Here is an 11,895-nt window from a genome sequence, read left to right on the forward strand (position 1 = left end):
AAGGAGATGGGAGAGCAAAGGGATCTCCTTTATAGAAGACCAGGCTGTGGAAAATAGCTCTGTAGCTTAAGCTTTAGGGGAAAATACAGTTTCTTATATCTTTCAGCATTCATGAGAAATTGCACATAGAGAAAACAGTATTCACGATTTTCTGTGCAGCTTTGCTTCCAGCCCTGCGCTGGAGCTGCATGGGATTTTTGCTCTCCTCTCTTGCGTTTCATAACACCATCAGTGTTTATTCTCTTACTCATTTGTACTTCTTTCCCATTTGAAATGATCAGTTGTTGGTATAAACTCACCTTGGGAGCAATTACTCTGAGCCTAACCCAAACAGGCGCTGGGGTGCTCCATTAAGCAATATCACCTCCCTCCCTCTCCACTGATCCCAGAGGATACAGTATTTACTTTTCAGCTCTGCTATTCATACCGAGCGCACTTCGGTCAGCGTGCCAAGAATAACACAAAGCTTAACAACAGGCTTCAGCGCTAAGATGGAGTTCCTGACTTTACAAACCAAAAAAATAAAAAGCCAACCTATTATTTTGCCTTTGCTGAGAAATGCCTGGCAGCAGCAGAGCAGGCAAGTGCCAGAACCACCCCTCTGCCTTCAGCAGAACCGTGGGCAGCGTGAAATCTGTCCTGAGCGATGCAGAAAAAGGCAAAAATAAAAAGAGCAGTAAGCCTGGGACACAGGTCAGCAACTGCCTGCTTTTTCGTCTGACATGGATTTTATTAGGTGGCTGCAATGTTTTGTGAGCTTTTCCTCAAAAAAAAAAAAGGAGGAAAGAGCCATTTGCAGAGCCGTGGAGGGACACGTTCCCCAGCACCTGTAGATATTTCAGCCAGGTTTTCAGTAGCTCTGTCTCTGACCATCATGAGCCTCTGTGGATTTAATTACTAATTGCAAAGAAATTGCTGCCTGGTCCTGTAGCCTTTTCATTGCCAGCGGGGTTTGCTTTGTCCAGTTCTCCTCTGGAAATTATTTATTCACTAATCAGCTGCTAACAAGGGAAGCACTTGGAGCAAATTATCTTCCTGAGGTATTTCATGGGCATTAGCTGTATTGTACTGAAAAGTCTCAGTGTTAATTTAGACAATTTGCCTACCTGAAGAAAAAGCTGTAACAAAGCAGAGTCTGGAGCTGCCAGAATCAGCCACAGGTCTGGACCTGCAGGAGGCTTTGGCATTGCCCACCAGTGAGAGGATGCTCAGCAGTTTGTGGAGTGTTCCTGAGAGTCAGGTGTGTTTTTTCTGGGGCAGATGTTGCCGTTGTGGCAAGTAGAAAACCATGCCCTGGGGTTCCAACTTCTCTCAGAACAGATGGGCACCTTCGAGCTCTTTCTCCTGGCTCATTCCTGATGGATTTGGCACCGTGCAGCCCTGGCAGGGTGCTTGTCCCTGTGTCAGCCTTCACCAGCACAGCTCCAGTGCCAGCTTCTCCTCCTGCTCCTGTTCAGCCATCATTTAGCGGCAATTTGTGACCCGGCTGTGGACAATCCTAAAGCTGTGCAAGCCACAGGCTGCCAGCAGAGCCCTGTTCTCAGAAGGCACTGCGTGAACTGTCTCCATTTATCACCGACAGACCTCTTGCTCTTAGTGCACTTTGGAGCTGTTGAAATGTTTGGGGCCTTCGTCACAACACATCCCCTCCTTGGAGCCAGTCAGGATAAACGGACACTTTCAGGTTCTAAGGACAGTATCAGTTTAGGGAATAAATCACTTGTGGATGCCCTGTGGCACATGGGGCTCTAGGCAGTGTGTCAGAAAGAAAAAGTGTAATTTTTTTCCTGCATGCTTTTTCCTTTCAAACTCATTTCTTTTCTATGCTGGAGGACTTCTCTGGCTATCTTGGGAACATAGCAAAGACATCTCCTTCCAGCATAATCTGCTGAGCTCAAGGGAGAGGGGAGTTTTATATGGAATGCTTAAAAACACCAGCAGCAGTAGGGAAAAAATGAATGGGCATGTGAGATTGGAATGGGGGCGTGGAGAGCTGGCCAGGTAAAGGATGCTCGGCTGAGCTGACAGGCCTTATGGTCCTGCAAGAAAAACCATTATCTGGAAAACAGGGTATAATGGTGACATGGGAGAACCTGCCACTGATGCTGAGCTGTTCAGGAGAGGGAAATGTAGAGCCAATGTGAAGAACTGCAAAAATTGTGGCTGATATGGAGCAGTAGGTGATAAAATGGGAACAAAATTCATCAGTGGTGGATGCTGGGTAGTGCAGATATAGAAGGACAAAACCCAAGGGTACAGGGAAGAGCTGTGGAGAGCAGGAAGGTGATCTGGAAGGCAGCACATCCCCCAGTTCCTCTCCTTGCTGAAGCCAAGCACCCACCTGTGGGGGGGAGACCAGGATGGAATCTCCCTCCTTGCTGCTCATGCCAAGCTGTACCCCAGTGGGCTCACCAGGAGTACCCACTTCAGCAGCTGTTCTGTGGGCACAGGGTAGGAGAACCACTGGTGCAGAGCAGGCAGGTGGGCTACATGGCCAAAATGCCAGGCTGTGCTCTGCCTGACTGTGTATCCTGCAGGCTGCACTTACAGAGCCACAGCTCTGGTCTTGAAACCACCCTTGGTCTGCACTCCATCAGCTCCCTGGAGCTGGCACAGAGGCTGTGCTGGGCAGAGTGCTGGGCACCCAGGGGTTAAAGCAGCCTTCAGGTTATGGACAAGGATGGTGCAGCTGAGGAGAATCAGCAATGTTCGCAGCCTTTCCTGGGAACAAATGAAATCTTGCAATTCTACAGGATCTGTGCTCAGTGCTTTGGGGAACTCAGTGCTATAGAAAAGCAAAGGTGTCCAGCAGCAATTTTTGTTCAGTAATTGGAAAAGATGTAAAAATATCCTGGCATTGTAAACCACTGCAGTCTGCAGATGGGAAACAGCAGTGCCTGGAGTCCAGCAGGGCTGGAGTGTATTCCAGTTAAATAATGGGAATTCACTGTGACACCTATGCAGAAGGCAAGGAAGATGCCAATCCTGTGCCAGTGTCAAAAGAGAAGGCTGGCAACCCCAAGCTAGCAGCTTGATTCGCCAAGTTAGGCAAAAGGATGGGAAAACTGGTGTAAGATTCACCAGATAGTAAATTTTTCAGATCAAAAAGACTTTACCTGGAAAAGATGCAGGAACAGATCTAGAAGAAAATTCCGTATGGTGGAAAAGAAACTGGAGGCCAGTACATCGTGCCTATGCTGACACCCCAGTGTTCCACATTTTTAAAGCAGCCAACATTGCAAAAATAGGAAATACAAGAAGTCAGCACTATTAAAGCAAATGTAATGAAATATCTTATCATGAGTCATTTACTTTTAAACCTCAAAAATTTTTCAGCAGATGCCACTAAATTTCTTGCACCTGGTGAAGGTGCATTGCTCTGGTGAAGTTTTACCAGCAAATAACAAAGAGGTTATAAAATGCACAATGTTTCATCCTCTCCTTCCCTGAAGAGCTGTGTGTAATAGGCTGCATTATCAAATAATCATAATAAGGGAAGCTTTTAAATAATGCTGGGCTGAGTAGTGAGTGCCAAGGCAGTCATACATTTGTCATAAAAACACAGTACCAGGTTCTTAATGAATTAATGTGCCAGCTGGATTTGGGCTGGTAGCATCACGTACAAATCCTGAAAAATGATTCTCTGGTCTCCAGTATGAAGTTACTGGTGTTTGCAGTTCTGCAGCTCCTCCTGCCCATGAGTTTCTGCAGCCTGTGCTCATCCAAGCTTCCCTGCAAAGGGACCACATTGTCCTGATTCTAGAAGCTAGAAAGAAGCAGAGGCTGAGTAACCACTGTCCAACATGGGGCCTGGAGGTATTTCAAGATTTTCTGGCTCTCCTTTCAGCTTCCAGTCCCAAAAGTCCCAAACTAGAGGGTATGGGAGGCTGATCTGGAGCCAGGTGTCCAGAGGTGATGTGGGTCTTTTTTCCTGTTTCATTTCCATATCCCCTACAGGGGAGTGATGCCCACCCTGCTCTGGTGGTATGCAGGAACTCAGAGCATCCTATGCAGGCTGGGAAGGATGTGGTGCAGGATGCTGGGGACGTGCCTATAACAGCACCAGGGTGCACATGGGTGCTCAGAGTGGCATGAGAGGGTGGCTGAGCATGTTTGGGGGAGACCTCCTGCAGCCAGAATTCCTCCTGGAGGAGCAGCAACACTAGAAAGCGATGTCACCCTGTCCCCAAAGTCACATCTAGGACAGGACATGGAGTTTGAAGTGCCACCATGCTCAGCAGAGCAGGAGGGCTGTGGGCAGACATGAATAAAATATAATGGTCTGGGCTACATTTACTCTTCTCAAAATAACTTTGCTTTTTGTGGATCCATTGTCAGAAAGCCACAATTGATACTGTCTGAGTGCTCGAGCCCTTTATAGTTGCTTGTAGAATAGCAACCTTCTGGTACTGTCAGAGCAGCCGTGCACCTGACCAAAGCTAAATCAGTGCTGTGGCCAGCAGCAGGGCTGGGCTGAAGGAGGGGATGCTTGTGGCTGTCCCACACAGGCCCAGGGAAGGCATTTGTCCCATGGGGCCTGCACTGCAGACACCCTCTGCAGCTGTCGGCTGTGGGAGGGCACCGGGATGTTAGTGATGTCCTGAGCTCCCAGCACTGCCACCAGGGCTGCCCACCAGTACCTGGTGCATGCACTGGGTTCTCAGGGTTCCTCCTACAGACCATCCGGGCTCAGACTGTAAAACACAGTAAAGTGCATGCTAATTTCTTCAAATTCCAGATGTGGGGAGAGCAGCTGAACCGATTAATTTTGCTTGCAGGAGCTCCGTGGGAGCTGCATGGTGCTGTGAAGGAGGTCCCCTGGCAGAGTGATGTGCTCTACTGCTGTCCAGTTTTAGTTAAGAGCCAAGTTTGCTTGTTTTTTTCTAATTTCTCCCTTAGATGTCACACGCTTTTGCATAAGGAAGATCAAACTGTGATATTTTTAACCATCCTTGTAAAAAAAATGTATGGTGCATTGTGGGGAAAGCTGAGTCATGTGTAGCCAAGAGGCTCAGCTTGGCAGGGCAGGATGCAGGTGCTGGCCCCAGGAGAGGGGAGCCTTTGCTCTGGGACACCTGCTTTGGATGGTACAAACAGAGCTGCAGCGCCAGGTGAGATAGCACTGATGCTGAAATGATGAATTGTGCTGGAAAAGATAAATGGGTGAATGATGAGGAGCTTGTGGTGCACAGGGGTGATTCATTGCTGAGGTGGCACACACAGAGCTCAGCAGCAGTGGGGTGGGAGCAGTGGGCACTGAAGGGAGGAGCTGCTGCCCCACACCCAGAGAATGAACCTCCCTGGGGCAGGGGCACAAGAGCTGCACCTGCCTCGTTGGCTTTGGAGCTGTGTTGAGCTCCGGTGGGTGAATGGGCGATGCCAAAGGCTGCTTTGCTTCCACTGCCCAGCCTCTGGAGTGTGCCCAGCACAGGAGCTGGGCAGCAACAGCACCAGTGGGATTCCAGCATCGTCAGCTTCTGCCCAGTGCCACCATCAACACAAGGAAATGTCTGAGCTGGGAATCATGCCCAGGTCATTGCAGATGGCAAAGTTCACCGATACCTGGCTTGTCAGGGCACACTTCTGCCTTCCCATGCTCTCAGAGCTGAAAAAATGAATTCTCCCCTGTAATCCCAACATTCTTTTGATGATGAGAAAAGGCAACTGAAGGGTTTTGTTGCATAACCTTCAAGATCACATGATGATTTACTCAGAATGTGCTTTGTGGTGTTGCACGGTATACAGGCTCAGCAATTACCCGGAAACAAATATTCCTCCTCATTTTCCGTGAGTGTGTCATTAGGATAGCATCTCACCAGTTGAACATTATCATTATCAGCTGCAAATATTGCTGAAGTTCAAACTACTTGCTTGTAGTTTACTTTTTATATTATCAAATATTGTTAACTCAGTTTCATTGCTGCCTTGGAAATAATCAGGCAATGTTTTTTTCTCCTTGCAAATTGCTGTAACAAACAAGCATTGGAAATACGTGGTTATTTCTACAGCTAGAAGTATCAATGGCAAGGAAAATGTCCCTTTCAAGCAAATCTTTAATAGTTTATTTTGTGGATGAATGAAGATCTAAGGTATTGTATCCAATGCATGTAGCTTCTGTCTGCTGCTCATCTCTGGTGTCTCCTACAACCTACAGGGAGCTCAGAGCCACCATCTTCCATACCCACCACTGCCACAAAACCAGGCTTCCAGTTACCTTCCAGCCCCTGGATAAACCTCTGCAACCATTTGGGGGGAGGGTTGAGGGAGGGGGATTTGGTGGAGACAGATAGATGTTTTTTTCACAGTTATGGATAAACATGGATCTTTGGCATTACATTTCCCTGTTCAATGTAATGGGAAAACTGCCAGCAGGGTCCATGCTGGGCTCGTGTTTGGGTTTCCCAACACACACACAAGGGTTTGGCTTTCCCAACACTCACACTGAGTGCAGGGTCTCCGGTGCTGTTTGGGATGGCTCTCCTGCAGTTCCTCTGCTTGCACCAGTTTTGTCCTCAGTCAAACAAAGCAAGTTACAGAAGAGGGGTCCCCCACACCATTTTCATTCTTTTGCCTGTGGCTGGAATGGGGTGGGAAAGGCTGTGGAGCTGCTTCCTGTCCCTCTGCGATGTCCCACTGCAGGACAGAGGTGTGGGTCACAGCTGTCCCATACCCCTTGTAAACAATCAGAGGGTGTTTTACTGGTTTAGGAGAAAATTTGGTCTCAGGACTCTTAGCTCATTCCCAGCCCTCTAGTGCCAGTGCCAAGCCTGTGGGACCTCTCTGAGCACTGCTGTTAGAAAAGGGAGCAGGTAGGCTCCTGGCACCCAGGAACATCTTGCGGGAAGGCCCATAATGCCCCTCTGACCTGGGGGTTGTTCTTGCTGGGGAATGCTGCAAACCAGGATGAGAACATGCTGGGGAGGTCCTCAGGACTGGAGTCCCCTTCTCCTGGAGCTAGGCTTCTCAGGGTTCTGTGGATGAAGATGGAGGGAAGCATCACCCCTTATTAAGGCCGCCCATGTCCTCCCCTCTGGGAGGTTTTAGCCTCTGGGAACAGCACATCATGTTCCACAGAGTACAGTGGGCCAGCAAAACTCCTGCCCTGGCTGATCTGGAAACAGTAATTTTCTAGCAACATGAAATTTGTATGTGTGGGAGAGTGTTGCATGATCTGTGTTTGATGGGGAAGAAATTCTTTCAGATAGGGCAGAGATCTTTGGTCACAGGCATTTGATAGAAATAAAGATTGAGGAGAGCAGTATGAAGAGTGATAAATGTTTCTCACAGAAAGGACAGTTAATCTTGGAGGCCTCAGCTATTTTTCTTCTTTCAGACTGATGCCAGGTGAACTGCCTGCCAACAGTGTTGTCTTTAAAGCCTTGAGATCCTGAGAGGAAACTCGAAACCTGCTGCTAATTGTAGTAAGTCTAGTAAACACTTTCAGCTCTGAAGAAACATTTCCCATGTGTGTTGTATGGAAGGCTTTGCATCAAGAGTCTGTGACTATAAATCAAAATGCAAAATAAATCAAGAAGGGATGTTTTATTCTGCCTGGCCAGGTGAAAGGCCTAAACAATGGCCATTCCTTGCTCCCAGACCTTGCTGTAGCCAGGGCTCCTCTTCTCCACTGTTTATTCCACATTAGGAGAACATCAGCTGGGCTTTCTGAATAGATTTACGTCCACACCTGGTGAACCTCTGCCTCCAAGGGAAAAGCAATAGTGTGGAAGACAATATCTGCTATCAGCTTATGCACTTGCCAGGAGGAGGCAGGAATTACCTCCAGTCATTATTGGTCATGCTCATAATCCAAGAGGCTTCTTTCAAGATGTGGTGGGACATGGGCTTTTTGCACACTGAGTGTTAAAAGGTAGTGTCAGCTTTCACAGTAATTTAAGACTGGCATTCCCTCCTGCCTTACTCTTGCTTCCAAAGGACATCTTTCATCTTTCTTGTAGGCTTATCTTTAGCAGACATCATAAACAAAAGCCTTTAAACACCTTCACCATGTCTCACAGACCGGCTTTATTCAACACCTGGCCAAAAATGCCGGGTGTCCCTTTTGTCTGGGTGAGGGAACATTCGGCTGAGGGGAACAAGTATCTGAGGGAGGGCAAGTGCATGCGAGTGTGAGTTTATACATGGATGTGTGGGCATGTGAGGTTCTTCATGCCACCCTCTCCAGCCTCTGAATCTTGGGCAGTGTCCCACAGGAGGGTGAGACGGTGCTTTTCCTGGCACACAGGCACATGGGGCTGTGCTGCAGACCAGGAGCATGGATGTTTGCTTGGTGCTTTGCTAGGATAAGCTGAGGCAGGAGCAGAACAGAACAGAGATGCAGGTGATTTGGGGAAAAAAAAAAATTAAAAAGAAAGATGCTAAAACTGAGGAGGGAGGTGCTGGTGGTTACCAAGCACAGGGCAAATGGAAGCTCACCATGCAGCTGTGGCCCAGCTGTCTTAGTGTGCCTTGGAGGAGCTTTTTGGATATTGTGGTCTGTGTTTTCCTCCAGCATGTGAGGTGCTGATTCGAGGTGAGACGCAGATGGACATTTGGCTGTGTTTTTTCAAAACCAGTGGAGTACATAAAAGGGAGCCATGCTTTAGCAGCAGGGTTTTTCTAGCCCTGGCACTGGTGGGACCCCTTCTCCCCAAGCAGGGACTGAGCCTCCACACACTTAACCAAGGTGCCCTGGCCTCCCTCTTCCTGGAGAACAGCCACTCTGACCTCTGTGCTGGGCCCTTCCTGGCAATTAGCAACCTGCCAAGCTAATCAACACCTCCCGGCAGAGCACTGTCACAGCCAGGAAGAATGACTGTGTGCTTGATCCGGTGCTGGGAAGCACCACGAGCTCCAGCCAAGTGGGCACCTTGCAGAGTAGGCTCCGTGCCTGCTGGAGTGTCATGTCCCAAGTCCCCTGAGAGCAGTGGCCCTAGGGAAGGAGGCCCTCGTGGTCTGCAGCACACTTGCTTCTAGCAGGTTACACTCTGGGGAGCAGGGAGCAGGATTACTACATGGCTTCTGAGAAGTAATAAACAGCCATGAACAGGTCTTGCATAATGCCACAGTGATTTCCAGTGCTGCTGAATTCCTCCATTGGGAAGAGGAGCCACTGAAACTGGGCAGTGGGCCAGTCTGTGCCCTGTTGCTCATGGAGCACAAAGCCTTTTGGCCTTTGAGTTTCAAAATACTCACAGCACCCTCGTGCTCCCCCAGGATCATCCACACCTTCATGCCTGTCAGTGCTGCTCTTGACTTGTGCTGGAGAGGGACATGTTGAGACAGGACAGATCCCTCTGCCCCTGCATTGCTGTCCCACTGACTACCTGGTGTGGGCACCTTCTAGCCACACACTGCACCGCGTCTTCTGCAAAACCCACTGCTCAGCTGATATTCCCAAGGTGGCAAATAAACGTCCTGTGTTCCCTGGGCTGGTGTGTGGCTTCACCCTCTTTGCTTTTCCTGTCTGCCTGCGGCTCACAGCCAGGAGGTGCCTCAGCCCCAGCTGGCTCGCTGGGTGGGATGCTTGGGAGGTTTGCCAGCTGGGAGTGCCCAGTCTCTGGCTGGATGGGGATGCAGGGGATGCTGCAGGCTCGCTGCAGCTGCAGAGCTTGTCTGGGGACTGGCCATGGCCGGCAGCAGCCCATGGATCAATATCAGGGATTGCCACAATAAGCATAGCATGGCAGGCTTGTGACACCTTCATTAAAGTGAGTGACCATTGCTGCACCACTGATGGATGGTTTGCAGCAGCACTGAACCACCAGGGCACATCTCTGAGTCACAGGGAAGAGGCAGCCTCTGGCAGAGGGCTGTTTAGGAGGGGTGTGCTGAGACTGGGGCAGGGGGAAAAAACCAGGAAAGGCAGCTGCCTGCTGGAAGGGATTAGATGCAGCTCTGAATGCAGGGCAGGGATTACAGGCAGCACAGCCTGCCAAGCAATGCTTATTGGGAAAACTGAGGGGGAAAAGAGGAGCATGAATTAAATAACTGCCCAGCAATTAATTTCTGAGCACTACCTCTGCTGCTGAAAGACTCTTGCTCTATTCTCGCAGGCTGGACACAGGGGCCAGCACAGCCTATGCCCAGCTCCTTTGGCATCACACCCAGGTACTTCAGAGTGATTTACAAGGAGCTGTCATGTCACCAGCGAGAGAAACAACCCAACATGATATTCCACCATGCTCCTTAGGGTGAGCTCTGAGTAATTACTCCAATTACAGGGAAGCCAGTGGCCTCCACAGGAGGACAGATTGCAGAATCCATCTTTAATCATTGCTCAGGTTGTGCTCTGCTGCCTCCAGTTTGAAGTATATGTTCATTTCCCTGGTGGATCTGTAATTGCACTGCTTATCATCACCTTTTTATCCACTCCTCTGTTTCTAGCATGCATGTCAAAAAAGACAGTATATTAATCAGCCAAACTTTCTTCACTGCTCCTTGTCAGCAGCAAACTGTCTTCTAAAATGGAGCAACCAGTTGTCTTCACCTGGAATTGCCTAGGAGAGGTGTCCGTCAAAACCCAGTAAGTGACAAGCCCATGGGGAGCATGATTTGTTGCTCCAGGTAAATGATGAAGGACAGGGCTTAGCCAGGCAGGGAGAGGCCAGCTGTAAATCCAGATCCCTCCCTGAGACTGTTGTTATGTCAAGAGTTATGAAAGCCCATCAACAGCTTCTCCCTCTGCCTGCAGCCCTGGTGCATTCCACCAAGCAGGGCTGGCACAAGGACAAGGCCCATGGCAGGGGGCTGGTCTGTAAGCACAGATTTTGTCCATAGTGAAGCTGGAGGGCTGTGTCATGCTAAGCCTACCCACACCTTGCTCACAGCATTGCCAGTGATGGGGAACTCACCGCAGGCTTTGACAGGGTGTTTCAGAGGGTGCTCACACACTGAATCTGTGCCTTATTTCTGACCACAGCCTTCTCTCATTCCTGTCTGCCAAACAGAGGCACTGCCAAACATTTAATCACATCAAAAAGAGCTTTAATAAGCTGGGATCAAGTTAGCCCTTTAACCTCTTTTTCTGGCCTGCATTGATGGTGTCCCAGGAATTTCTCTCCACTAAAAGTCTGTCTTCTGAGCGCTTCGTTGCTCCTTGGCTTCTTCTTTGGGCTTTTTCCAGTTTCCCTGCCTCCTGAGATGCTGACCCTGCACTGGGCCTGGGTCTCAGGGAGGCTACAGATCCCTCCTGGACAGCTCTGTTCAGTCCCTTCCCTACAGAGGCATCATTTTTGAGGGGGGATTGTCCCCCAGCCACCGAGGGTGCAGCCCCTGTGCCCTGGTGCCAGGTGCTGTGCTGTCAGTACAGCCTGCTCCTGGTACCTGTGCCAGCATCACTTCACCAGAGCCTGGGCAGCTCCCGCCTTCTCCGGGAAACCAAGAAGGTGTTAAATAATGGAGGGCTGAGAATTAATCCCTGCTGGAGGGCCCCAGAACACCCGGTTGAGCAGCAGTGCCGTGTTTGCAGCAAGGCCCAGGGAGCTCCGGAGTGCCTGGATTTCCAATGCAGTAACTCCATGCGTTTGCTCCAAGCAGCTGGAGTTGCCAAAAGCCTTACGCAAGCCGCTTACCTCAGCGCCGTCACCAGTGTGACTGATAGGGACAATCTCAAGAACAGAGATATGCCAAGATCTCTTTTTCATAAAATGGTGCTAATTGACACTAACGATAATTCCCCGTTTCAAACCTTTATCAACCAAATCCGGTCAGGGCCATTTCGCCCCTCGGCGCAGGACTGATGTCAGCCTGGGACATCCTGTTTACTCCATGGAGGTACGGGCAGTGTGCCAGTACTGGGACCCCGGGGGAAGTCCCAGGGACCCACAGGAGCTAATTAGATGCTCCTTTTTACGCTCGCTGATGTGTAAGACCTGCCGATTCAAAAATCTAAGC

Source organism: Coloeus monedula (genome assembly GCF_965178545.1).
Source record: "Coloeus monedula genome assembly, chromosome: 10".
Lineage (NCBI taxonomy): Eukaryota > Metazoa > Chordata > Aves > Passeriformes > Corvidae > Coloeus > Coloeus monedula.